The sequence below is a fragment of the Meriones unguiculatus genome (genome assembly GCF_030254825.1).
Source record: "Meriones unguiculatus strain TT.TT164.6M chromosome 13 unlocalized genomic scaffold, Bangor_MerUng_6.1 Chr13_unordered_Scaffold_34, whole genome shotgun sequence".
Classification (NCBI taxonomy): domain Eukaryota; kingdom Metazoa; phylum Chordata; class Mammalia; order Rodentia; family Muridae; genus Meriones; species Meriones unguiculatus.
The window spans coordinates 8,367,338-8,381,187 of NW_026843646.1; the positions used below are offsets into that span (position 1 = coordinate 8,367,338).

Below are 13,850 nucleotides of genomic sequence, written 5' to 3' on the forward strand. Positions count from 1 at the left end.
AAATAAACCGCACAGTGTCACACAGTCTTCATATATCTGTCATAGCCTAAGAATGAATAGTCCACTAAACACACAACATGTTTTGAAATAAATCTCATTGCTGTTACATTAACTAGCACCTCTAGATAAATCTCTAAGAAAGCTAGATAAATCTCTAGGAAGATGATGTGCCATATAGTAAATGTGGGAACATGCAGAAACATGGAACTTCAAACAATATATACATACATACACACACACAGATACTATTAAGCATTTATTAATTATTGATTTCCAAGCAAGGCTTAAAAACAAACATTTTAAATGAATTTGTGAACACATAAAAAAAAATACCACACGTTCTCAGAGACCCTTCCTTGAAAACTATGATCACAGACTGCCTGATATAAATAAGCAATGGACCACATAGATGATGGGGATCCCATTCTATACATTGCACAGAAAAATACCTTTCATCAAGTGGAAATGCATTAGAATCCACCACAGAAGGAATATCAGAACAACCTCATAAACTTCTGTGAATGGATTTGCTACACATACAGCAAATTCAATCCCTACTCCAATGTTCAAAATTCAGACCACAATCACAATTGGTGTTCTGCTCCATTACATATAAGGGAACATGGTAAATAATTTACTTCCTCCAACGCTATGATAAAAACAGATACAAAAAAGTTTCTTTTCTTGAAAATGGATACATTTATTATGTACAAAGTAATCAACTCTTTTGTACAAATAGGGTTGCTCTCCTATAAATTCTTTTCTACTTCCTGACATCATGATAATATAAGATATTTACAGTACTAGAGACATGGCTTTGCAGTTAAGACAAGTCCATTCCCAGGACCTAGGTAAGGTTTTTGACAACTTTCTAGAATTCCTGGTATGAGAAGATCTGGTCTCAGAAAGACCAGACGATAAGGTCTGGTCTTCATGGAAATTAGAAAGGACAAGCACATCAAAAACACAAAGACAAACTGTTATCACATAATGGAAATTAAAACAAATTCTTAAACAAATATGTTTACTCATGAATATTTTACTTATATAAGCATTCATTACTGAACTCAGGTGTTGAGGCAACTACAGGCTTATCTATAAAGATTTTCTTCATCATGAATTCTTTCATGTAACAGAAATCAAACACGTACATTTGAAGTCAGAGAAATGAATCCTTCTCGGTGGTATCATTTGGGAATGTTTAAGAAATGTATCCCTGCTGGAGAAAGTATGTTACCACATAGGTTACATTAATAAGGTTTCTCTCGAGTGTGAGCTCTTTTATGTATTAGGAGATGACTGTTACATGCAAAGGCTTTACCACATTGCTTACATTCATATGGTTTCTCTCCAGTATGTCTTTTTTGTCATAGGAGATTACTATTATGTCAAAATGCTCTATCACATTGGTTACATTCATAATGTTTCTCTCCAGTGTGCATTCTTCTATGTACATGGAGATTATTATGGCATGAAAAGTTTTTCACACGTTGGTTACATTTATAGGGTTTCACTCCAATAAGTGTTCTTGTTCAAGATGACTCTTACATGAAAAGACTTTATTATGAGACTGTTGTAAAAAGGTGATTCCACACGGCTTACATTCATAAGGTTTTTCTCCAGGATGTGTTCTTTTTTGTCTTCAGAGACTACTCTGAAATGCATAGACTTTATCACTTTGGGTACATTCATGAGATTTCTCTGAAGTGTGAAATTTTTTTTTATGTACTACCAGATGACTGTTCTGTGCAAAGGCTTTACGACATTCATTGCATTCTTAAGGTTTCTCTCTAGTGTGAGTTCTTTTATGTCTTAGGAGAACACTGTTATATGCAAAGGCTTTACCACACTGGTTGCATTCATAGGGTTTCTCTCCAGTGTGAATTCTTTTATGTAGTAGGAGCTTTTGGTTAGATGAAAAGGCTTTACCACACTGGTTACATTTATAAGGTTTTTCGCCAGTGTGAGTTCTGTTATGTACTAGGAAAATATACCTGTTTGCAAAGGCTTTACCACACTGGTTACATTCATAAGGTTTTTCGCCAGTGTGAGTTCTTTTATGTATTAGGAGACCACTGTTGTATGCAAAGGCTTTACCACACTGGTTACATTCATAGGGTTTCTCTCCCGTGTGAGTTCTGTTATGTAATAGGAGAATACACCTCTGTACAAAGGCTTTACCACATTGGTTACATTCATAAGGTTTTTCTCCAGTGTGAGTTCTTTTATGTATTAGGAGACCATTGTTGTATGCAAAGGCTTTACCACACTGGTTACATTCATAGGGTTTTTCTCCAGTGTGAGTTCTTCTGTCTTAGGAGATGACCATTATTTGCAAAGGCATTGCCACATTGGTTATTTTCATAACGTTTCTCTCCAGTGTGAGCTTTTTTATGTATTATAAGAGTACCGTTACCTGCAAAAGCTTTACCACATTGGTTACATTCATGAGATATCTCTCCTATATGTGTCCTTTTATGTCTTAGGAGATGACTGTTATGTGCAAAAGCGTTACCATATTGGTTTGATTCATAGCGGTCCTCACGAATATGCTTACTTTCATATGTGTGGGGACTCCTGTGATGTGTAAAGACTTCGTCATATTGAGTATCTTCAGGGGGTTTGTCTCCACTATGACTATTTTCATACCTGCAAAGATAATTGATACATATGAAAACTTTACCACATTCATTACACTGATGAATCTAATTGTCCATATCACTTAATTTTACAATTTGGTGTAAAGATAAATAGGAATTACATCTAAGTTTTCATCATTTTCACATTCACAGTTTTCTCCTTCTCTAGGGGGTGTTTTGTATATTTGAAAATACCTGTGATGGTGAAAATATTTGTCACCTTGCTCACATTCATACTATACTTTCTTACTTTATTCTATAAGATGTTTTACCACATATTTGTAGAAAACTGCAAGACCTCAGAGTTTTAACTCACTGATTGGGTTAATAAATTTCCCTATACTGCACACCACGGTAAATTGGCAAAGTTAACTGCAAGAAACAGAATAATTTATATATTCCTAAAACTACATTTTCTGAAGTGTGATTTTGTGAGAATTCCTTTCTAAAGGCCATAAACTGTTTGGCTGCAGCTTCCTCTATTTCTTTATGGATGGCAATATTCTGTTTGAGTTTATCTTCCTCTATGTCTTTACGAATCTTATTTGTTTCCTCTGTTATCATCTTCATGAGCATACTTGTTAGGTCATCTTCTTGGATTTCAGTTATGGTGGGGTGTCCAGGGCTACTTGCCCCTGGGTAACTGGGTTCTGGAGATGCCATATTGCTCTGTCTTTTGTTGCTTGAGCTTTTACGCTGGCCTCTACCCATTGTGTTATCTTAGGAGTTTGGGGTTATTTTCTGGTGGTTCCTGGGGATCCTGTGGTGGAGAGAATCCCCTTTGCAGAAAGCTGGATTTTCCTGAAGGATGTCTTCTCAGCTTTTTGGGTATAGTCCCTGGATGGCTGGTGTTTTTTCAGGAGTTGCTCACCTCAGGGATATAGACCTGAGTGGTAACTGTGGTCTTTGTTAGTCGAGAGGGTTCTCCTCTCACCCAGGGAAGTCCTGAGGGCAGCTGCCCTGTTTCTGGGTTTCTTGTTGCAAATTTAATGATCAGCTGCTGTGACCCAGTTGGACATCAGGCGCGCCTCAACTGTTTGTGCTTGTGTCTGGAGCACAGCTGAGTGCTGGCGCCTCGGCCCCACTAGACTGCTAGACTTTTTCTAGGGAAGGATTGGGTGATTTAGATCAGTACAGTTTCCTTCCTTCCCCGTGGATTCTCTGGAGACACGGACTCCTAGTGTCTTTTTTTGCCCTGGTGCACACTGCTCAGTGTCCGCCAGCTGGCTGGCCACAGAAATTTGCCTGTGCCTGGAGCACAGCTATGTGATGGCGGCTCAGTCTCTGCCAGCTGTCTGGTGCGCAGAAACTGCCTGTGTCTGCCTTTGTGGCTTTTGGGAGTCTGAGTGGCTCCCTAAGCTGGGTAATTTTCCGGGGACCTTTTCAGGTTGGGGGTGAGCTGAGTGCTCTGAGATCAGACCTGCCGTTTCTATCTCTGGCGGCGAATCAGGCGCGCAGGCAGGCAGGGCTCTGTGCCGGAACCTGGGTCCCCGGCTCTGGCTCCGGGCTGGCTCGTGGGGTGCCCGTGGAACCCGCCGGAGTCTTTTCCAGGGGATGTCTGGGTGACCTAAGGCCGGTCCCAATCGTTTCCTGTACCCTGGGGTTATCTCTCGACTGAAAATTCCAGTCTCTGATAGTGTGGTGCCCAAGGTTCAGTCTGGGACCGTGACCAGAGACACTGGCTTGTGGCTCTGGGCTGGGGCTGGGGCTGGCGGCCGGCAGCCAAGCGTCTGGCGGAACCGGGATCTCTTCCGCGGTTTAGCCGGGTGAGTTAAAAGCTGATTGAATCCCCCACCGTGGGGTATCCTCTCACCTGGGAAACACAATGACTGTGTTTTATGGCCGAGAGTTCTGATTGCTGTTCACTGTGCTGATCCTGCTGTGCTGCTGCTCAGAATGAGGGTCCTCCCGGCGCCGCCATCTTGCCCCTCCCCCCCTCGAGAATTCCTAATGAAGTTGAATAACCAGTTAATTGATGTTGTTGTAATATTATGTGAAAGTGTGTCTGTGTATTCGAATGCTGATTGCTGAGACAGCAGAAAGCTAAATGCTGAGCAGATTGCATAATTGCTCTTTTTATGGTCCATCACCTGCCCTATATTTTGTAAACATTTGTCCTTCCTTACATTAGAAATAATAAAGAGCTGACAACTGATAGCAGGGCACAAAATGGAGGGCAGAACTTCTGAGTGAGAGAGGTTTGCTGGAAAGAAGAAAGCAAATGACAGGCGATTCACCAGCAGGACAGAGGGGTTAACAGATAGAGATGAAGATGAACAAAGAGGTAGTCCTTCCCATGCAGCAGGTCACTGTATTAGGTTTATTTATGTTAGGGAAAAAGAGGGTTCAGAATCCACCCAGTTAAATTGCCTAAGCTTTAAAATATAAAATAATCTCTGTGTCATTATTTATACTGCTTGCATCTCTGAATAGCCCATATAAAGCATAATAGGTATCCCCATTTAAACATCTACTCATAATGGGGACTACTATTTATTTTAGTTGTTTTGAGTGGTATATTGTTTCCTTCAATATATCTATGACTTGTGTTCACTGTGATATATGATATCCCTATTAAAAGAAGAATAATAAATGACATGGTTTCACGTTGCATTCACACATTTGATTTTTGTTCATTATAGATATGTGCTATAGGGATTATGGTTTTTCCACAATAACATTCCTGACTCTAAAAATCTGTCCTTCTCACAAAGCTTAGCAACATTATTACAAGTGTATGAGTAACCCCAGCTTTACTATGGACTACTTTAATATAATGTTTTCTACATACTTTCAGCAACTATTTACTGTGAATACCTTTAGCAATATCTGAATTGTAGGAAACTAAAGAAATGCAGCTCCACCTCATAGTGCTAACAAGGCTATGATTTAAATGTTGATCTTGCATGAGGTATGGTTTCCTTGCATTCTTAGAGGAGTGCCTTGCAAACACACATCAAATACCTAACATGGAGGTAAACAGTTTAGTAAGAAGTTAGTAATCATCAATAAATATACTTAAAGCATTCCATTTACACTGTCCCTTTTCTTTCAAATGTCCAAGACACATTAACATTTTTCTCAGAACCATATTCATATCAGCTTACACATGAAAATTACCTTATATGTCTTCTAGAACTCTGACAATGCTCTTCAATATTATGATTTTCCCAACTGTAGCCTAAAATACAATACCAGAAAATGTATGTTTTATTATTGGAAATAAGGCAAAATTTAGGTCATAATCTATGATCAATCAAAGAACCATTCACTTTAGTCTTCCTCATGCGCAAGTGAAATTACAGAAGTACATCAATAATAAATAAAGAGTTCCTCCCTCATTTTAAAAAGTAAAGATAATTCACTCTCATACCTATAGCAGTGAGATTCCTGTAGGTCTCCAGCATCACATCTTGGTAAAGATTCCTCTGGGAAGGATCCAGCAAAGCCCACTCTTCTCAAGTGAAGTTCACATGCACATCATTGTAGGTCAATGCATTCTAAAATATTCACACATGTGTACAACAGAAAGCATGAAACGGACAAAGTATACTGGAAATGTATACTTCATTTACAATATTTTCACAGAATTCTAGTGTTTCTTCTACTTATTTTCTGACCCACAGGTTCTAATGTAATCACAAACTCTTTTTAGGAGGAAACTGAATAGTGAGGTTCACCTCTCTAATTTATGCATCCTTTCAGGAGGCTATAGCCTTGCAAGAGAAATGCCAATTCACAGACATAAAGAGAGAGTGAGAGTAAACACTAACAGTAATGAGCCCATATCAGATAAATAGTATGAACAATCTCTAACTAAAATAACAATGGACAAGCTGGGTGTATTTTCTCAAGTCTTTTATTCCAAGAACTCTCAGGAGACAGGCCCAGGAGTATTTCATAGAGCTGGATGCTAGCCTGATCTATGCAGTAAGTTACAGGACAGTCAGGGGTATGTAATAAAAACCTGTATATTCTGTAAAAATTAATCAACCAAATAAAAAGATAGAGACACCTCTGTGAACACTACACCAACAACTCAGACAATAAAATCAACAATTAACAAAGGGACACATGAAGATGAAAATCACCTGGAAGGTAAACAACTCTATCAATAGAACAAATGATAGCACATGGAGAAAGGACCTTCACCAACCCTATCTCTGACTGAAGGATAATATTTAAAATAAAGAATTGAAGAAATTAGACACCAACAAACCAAATAACACAATTAAATCATGGCATAAAGAACTAAACAGACAACCCTCAACAGAGGCAGTGCTAATGGCTGAGACCCACTTAAAGATATGTTCATTGTCCTTAGTCATCAAGGAAATGCAAACCAAAAGAACTCTGCATTTTGAGCTTACATTTGTCAGAATGGCTCAGATCATGAACTCAAGGGATAGCACATGGTGGTGAGGATGTGGAGTAAGGAAAACACACCTTCAGTGCTGGTGAGAATGAAAACTTAAACAACCACTTTGGAAATGCATCTAGACATTTCTCAAAAACTTTACAACAGTCCAACATCAATACCTATATACCTGAAGAGCTATACTACTCTGGGGAATATACCCAAAAGGTGTTCTACCATAACACACAGACACTTGCTCAACTATGTTCATAGCAGATTTATTTGTAATAAACAGAAACTGGAAAAAACCTAGATGTCTTCTGTTGAAGAATGGATAAATAAAATGTGATACAGTTATACAACCGAATACCAATTAGCTATTAATAACAAAGACTTCACGCAATCAGCCAGAGAATGGATGGAACTAGGAAAGATTTTTTCTGAGTGAGGTAACCCAGACCCTGAAAGACCCACATGGTACCTACTCACTCATAAGTGGAAATTAACCATAAAGTACTGGATAACCATGGAACAATCCACAGACCCAGAGTGTCAAGGAGAGCAAAGGAAGGATGTAGGAAACTCACTCAGAAGAGAAAATAAGAGAGGTATCTGAACTAAATGGAGGGAAGGAATAGGGTGGGAAAGGGAGTGAGGAGGATAATGGGGATGGACATCAAGTTTGGGGAAAGTAGAGGCAAGGAAGGAATGAAGAGAGAGAATAGAAATCAGGGTGGGTGAATTTGGAGGTCATAGGAGGCCCCTGGCAGGATCAATTAGACTAAGAGCTGGTTCTTTGAGAAAATCAACAAGATAGACAAATCCTTAGCCAAACTAAGTAAAAGGCAGAGAAAAACTATCCAAATCAGCAAAATCAGAAATGAAAATGGGAACATAACAACAGACATTGAGGAAATCCAAACAATCATTAGGTCTTAATACAAAAGCCTATATGCCATAACATTTAAAAAGCTAAATAAAATGGACAATTTTCTTGATAGATTCCATTTACCAAAATTAAATCTAGATCAGGTAAATAAATTGAATAGTCCTATATCTCCCAAGGAAATAGAATCAGTCTTGCAAAAAAAGAAAGCCCAGGGCCAGATAGTTTCAGCGCAGAATTCTGCCAGACGTTCAAAGAAGAGCTAACCCCAATTCTCTTCAAACGAACCCACAAAATAGATACAGAAGGAACATTATCAAACTCATTCTAGGAAACCAGTCACATTGATACCTAATCCACACAAAGATCCAAGAAAAAAGAGAACTTCAGACCTATCTCTCTTATGAATATTGGTGCAAAAATACTCAATAAAATAGTTGCAAACCACATCCAAGAAAACATTAAAGATATCATCCACCATGTCCAGGCTAGAGCAGTAAGAAAACTAAAGGAGATCAAGGGGATACAAGTCAGAAAGGAAGAAGTCAAAGTATCACTATTCACAGGTGTTATGATAGTATACATGAGTGGACCCACAAATACTACCAGAGAACTCGTACAGCTGATGAACACCTTCAGCAAAATTGCTGGATATAAAATTAACTCAAAAAACATCCAAGGTCTTCCTGTATACAAAAGACAAGTGGGCTGAGAAAGAAATTGGGGCAACAACAACCTTCCAATATTCACAAATAATATAAAGTACATCGGTTTACCTCTTACCAAGAACAGGAAAGATCTGTATGGAAAAAAAAAAAAAAAAACAAAAACACTTCAAGTCTCTGAAGAAAGAAATTGAAGAATATATGAGAAGATGGAGAGATTTTCTATGCTTATGGATCAGTAAGAATAACAGCAAAAAATGGTCATCCTACCAAAAAAAAAATCTAGAGATTAATGCAATACTCATCAAAATATCAACACTATTCCTTACAGACCTTGAAAGAACAATTCTCAACATCATGTTAAAAAAAAAAACAGAATAGTTAAAACAACCCAGTATGATAAAAAACTTCTGAAGTTATCTCCATCCCTGATCTAAAGCTATACTATAGAGCAAGAGTAATAATAACGACATAGTACGGGCAGAGAAAAAGCCTTGTGGATCAATGGAATTGAATCAGATATCCAGAAATAAACCCACACACCTACAGACAGGCAGGACTAAGGCCAGAAATTTATACACTGAACCCCCACGGTATGTCCTTCTCCCTATCAAGCTACTTAAGACCTCCATCCCCCGGTACTACAGCATAGAATCTCTACTTCCCCTCTCAATAGACTACCATATCAGTGTTCTGTCTGAGAGAAAAATCCTGCTTTTGGAAATGCCTGTCTGCTTTCTTTTAAGTCCATGACAACAGCATCAATCCTGATCTTACAGACACTACAACATGCACTAAGGAAAGCAGCAAATCATTGGTTCATATTTTAAAAGTCTTCATTCAACTAAGCATTTAAATGCAAAAAAATTAATGGGTAGACTTCTAGATGTATAAAATCTAACAACATTAAATCAAGATGAAATAAATTATTAAAACAGAAACATAACAACCAAGATAGAAATGGTAACTTAAAAATCTCTCAAAAAAAAAGAGAGAGAGAAAAGAAAAGCCTAGGTCTAGAGATTCAGCATGAATTCTACAAGAGTCACAAATAACTCACTACAATACTCCTCAAAGTATTCCATATAAGGGAAAAGGAAGAAACACTTCCATATTTTTGTTAAGACACCAGCAGTATTATCTTGATTAGAAAAAAATCAACTTCTGAAAATTAGTAACACAACCTAATATTGTGTTAACTAATTAATAACTGATGTTATAAAGAACTTCTATACAGGTACTCAGTTATCCGTACAAGAGACATACTCACTTACCTAATACATATGACTGGAAGCCATGATTACAGACTATGTTAATATTAATGTGAAATATTACTGATCCCCATAATACTAAATTATATAGTATACAAACATTTACATTTTATCTTTTATTTACCTATCGACTGAATGAAAAGTTCAACTGACTTGTTCAACAATCATCTTTATATCCTATTTGAAGTTAATCTCCAAGGCTTATAAGTGTAAGTGAGTCCTATATTATACCTTGTTGGTTTAAAACCCACACATTATACTCATCACTAACACATTGAGTTATGGCCCAGGCTCATGAGCACTGTCTATGTTCTAAAATTTATTAATGAGACCATGATTTTCGTTTCACATTCATCTTACCTTATTAATACTAAATCATCTGCGAAAGCAATTACTTTTCTGTTACTACTGACTCGAGGACAGGCTATTTATTGTCCACAAAAGGATCTTTTTATGGTCTTCTATCATAAATACAGATTGTATTTTAGGTGAAATGGTTGCTTGGATATGATGCCCTATATATCTTATGGCATTGGACATATTCCATGAAATGTTAAAAATTTTGGTTCTTAAACTTGATATATTTTTACACTATGTTCAATAGTATCTTACAGAAGTTCATCTCACACTAGGAAAACATTTGTTGAAAGACATTCAAATTTAATGTCTTCAAATGAGTGCTTTCAGTACCCAAATCATGTAAGATATATACATATACACTTTGACAGAAACTTTTTCCATTTTAACTTGTACTTGTAACTATAAGATGAAAATGTTTTATTGGTTTGAGGATAGTGAATTACTTACCAATAGTATAAGATCCTGGTGCTTCCCTTGCTTATGAGTGAGGCTTACCTGGCATGGAAGAAGCCAGTCCATGTTTCTGTCTTCTTTAGGTCCCATTTCAATTTTGCTCAACAGCATTTTATGGAGGGCATGGGACACTGCAAACACTGCATTCTGTATGGAATAGCTGGGCTCAGAAAGGGTCACCACATCATTTTCTTCTGGTTTAATCTCTATAGAAATTGGGTATGGGTCATGATTTTCACATAGCAAAGCAGGAGATGAGCAATCAAACCTTTCAATCCAGAATTTATGGAAGTAAAAATCTCCTGGGTACTGGGAGGCTGTAGAAGACTAGAGATAGCTCATTAAGCCAGGGATAGCTCTTGTTTTCGAATATGAGAAGCTTCCTCTGAAAAAATTCATCAAGTCATTCCTATTTGATAGGGACTCAAAATAAAATGTGTTAGTTTGCCATGTTCTACACCTTCCTTCTGGTTGAAAATAATTTATTTACCATGTGGAAAAACTTCAGTTACTTATGTGAGTATAGAATACCTGCACTTTTACCTGTGTATGTTGGTTCAAATTCAGGAAATCAACACCAAATAGTACCCAAGTTTCAATTAGCTGGCTGTTTTTCTGCAAAGCCACACAGATCTTTCTTTCTTTCTTCCTTTCTCTTTTTCTCTCTTCCTTCCTTCCTTCCTTCCTTCCTTTCTTTCTTTCTTCTTTCTTTCTTTCCTTCTTTCTTCCCTCCCTCCATTCCTTCCTCCTTCCCTCCCTCCCTCCCTCCCTGTCTCTCTCTGTCTCTCTTTCCTTCCCTCTTCTTCCTCCTCCATCTCTTACTTTTCTCTTTGCCCATATTTATATGCCTTTAGACCAGCAGAGGTGGCCAGATCCTTTTGTACTGAGTCCCCAGCACCCTATCAACTAAGCCCAGTGCACCTTACCTACTCAACCCCCAGCCCCCCCCCCTGCTCGTGCACCCGCAGGCCAGGAGAGGATGCCAGAACAACCTATACAAGGTCGTGCACAGCCTCACCCAGGGCGGGGTGCACCCATCTCCCCCAGGAAGCACGCAGGCCTGGAGGGAGTGGGGGACTGTGCCTCTTCTCTTCCTGCCATCCTGCCTGCCGTTCTGTCCCCCGCACCAGCAGCTCGGGGACTCCAGGCGGACGAATGGAAGGCGAGGGGTAGACAAGGGAGGGAGGCGGGGAACCCCCAAATCCCTCCTACTCCCCTTCCTCCCCGCCCCCACCCCACGTGTGAGCAGGACTATGAATTCATAACTGCTTGCGATAAGAAGATTGCGGACCTGGGAAAACCATTCCGGGTAGCGGCGCGTCTCTGGCGGAAGTCCCGCCCCTTATGGCTTCGCTTCCAGATCAGCCCCCCAGAGAGCAGAGACTTCTGGACTCGGAGGCACTGAGGCCGCCCTACCATCTCCCTGGACCACGGGGCTGTAAACAGAAACCCTCTACTCACGGACATACCTTTATCCCTTCGTTTCTCACTTCGGAGCTCTTGCTGGTCACGGAAGTCCCTACGGTCCCAAGATGCTTCGCGGCAGAGACTCACCGGCCTGAGAACTACAAACTTGGCTTCGGAGCAAGAACTTCTGGGATTGTATTAGCGAACTACAATAATGGCGTTCCGGTGGCGCGATGCATCCTGGGATTGTTCGTAGTCCCGAGCCTGCGTCCCTCACTGTCCGCTGCCTGGACCGTGGACCCTGAATCGCCTACAAATCCCAGAATGTCGTGCGCAATGTTTCCAGCATCATAAACGCTGGGAGGTGGAGATGCCACTTAGTCCTCCAGGGCGCATGGAGAGACCCAGGATAGGCGCCCCCTCTCTAGGCCTCGGTCCAAGGACGGCTTGGGTTGATGACGCACTTCCGGCCTGGTTTGTTTTCTCCCGCTGAGGCGCTGTCCAGGATTGTGACGTGGAGGTGTTTTGGGGGAGATTGCTGCCGCGCGCCCCTCTTTCCGGAAATCTCATCGGGGTCTCGGGACCCCGGAGGCTGCGATGGCGGCGGCCTGCGCGGTCGTGCTGGAGTTGAAAGCAGAAGCGGAGGAGGAAGAGAAGGACCTCGGGGATTGGCGGGACCCTGACACCTCCCGGAGACGCTTCCGACCGCTGCGCTATGGGGACGTGTCCGGCCCAGAGGAGGCGCTGAGCCGCCGGCGGGAGCTGTGCCACCGTTGACTACGGCCCGAGCGGCGCTCCAAGGAGCAGATGCTGGAGCTGCTGGTCCTCGAGCAGTTCCTCAGCCTCCTCCCGCGCCGGCTGCGGGACCCCGTGCGCCACCGGCGCCCCGAGAGCGGGGAGGAGGCGGCGGCCTGGGCGGGCGCCCTGCACCCGGCCTCCCCGCAGGTGAGGACCCTCCAAACCCCGAGACCGCAGACCTTCCCGCTGCCTTTTCAAGGGATCCGAGAGGGGAGGGATGGGCGCATTTTGGGGTGTCAAGGTTGAACAAGAGCCAAAGTGCAGGGCCAGGAGTGTGGCTGGCCCCCTGTTTCCAGGTTAGCAGTGAGAAGGAGGTGGACACTGGCGCTGCACTTGTCTCCATTCCGCACATTCAGCCCAGTCAAAGCTGCCAGGAGATGCAGGCTAGCCCGGAAGACGCGTTTCAGGGGTCCCTGAGTCCAGTCGAGGTGACATGGCACGCTTTGTTACACTGCCACTCTGCTCACTAGCTCCTTGCTCTCAGCAGAAACAGCGAGCACTAACTGAGGTCTTGCGCCCCTCCAGGGCACCCCGACTTTCAAGGCCGAGGCTGGATGTCCAACCCAGGGAGAATGGCAGCAGCTGGCCCCGGCTGCCCGGAACGGCTCATGCGGAAAGAGCATGGAGAACGATGGGAGCATGGCCGTGCAGGTGAGTGAGGCTTCTCTCTGACGCCCTGTGGTCCACGTGGCTCTAGTGAACCAGGGTCTCCTCCCGGATGCTGTGATGAAGCTTCCTTCCCAGAAGGCCCCAGTTTCTGTCCTCTTGCCTCTGGAACCCCTCTTCTTCCCAGAATGCCCCAGTTCCCACCCCACCCCTGCCTCCCTCTCCCTAAGCGCCCAGGGGTACAGATCTTAGAAGTCGACCCCCCCCATCCCCCGACCCCACCAAGTCCTGGGCTGGGCCCATTCTCTCTCTGCTCACATTCTCCCATTTCAGGCCTGGAGAACCAAGCTGTCTGGAACCCCGACCTGATCCCAAAGCAGGAGGAAGACTGCAAGGAGGAGGCCAAGC

General features: G+C 41.8%; 1 pseudogene; it reads right to left on the reverse strand.

Annotated features, from left to right (window-relative positions):
• Positions 1-243: 243 nt before the first annotated feature.
• On the reverse strand, positions 244-12,243 carry LOC110544772 (zinc finger protein 431-like; annotated as a pseudogene).
• Positions 12,244-13,850: the final 1,607 nt, after the last annotated feature.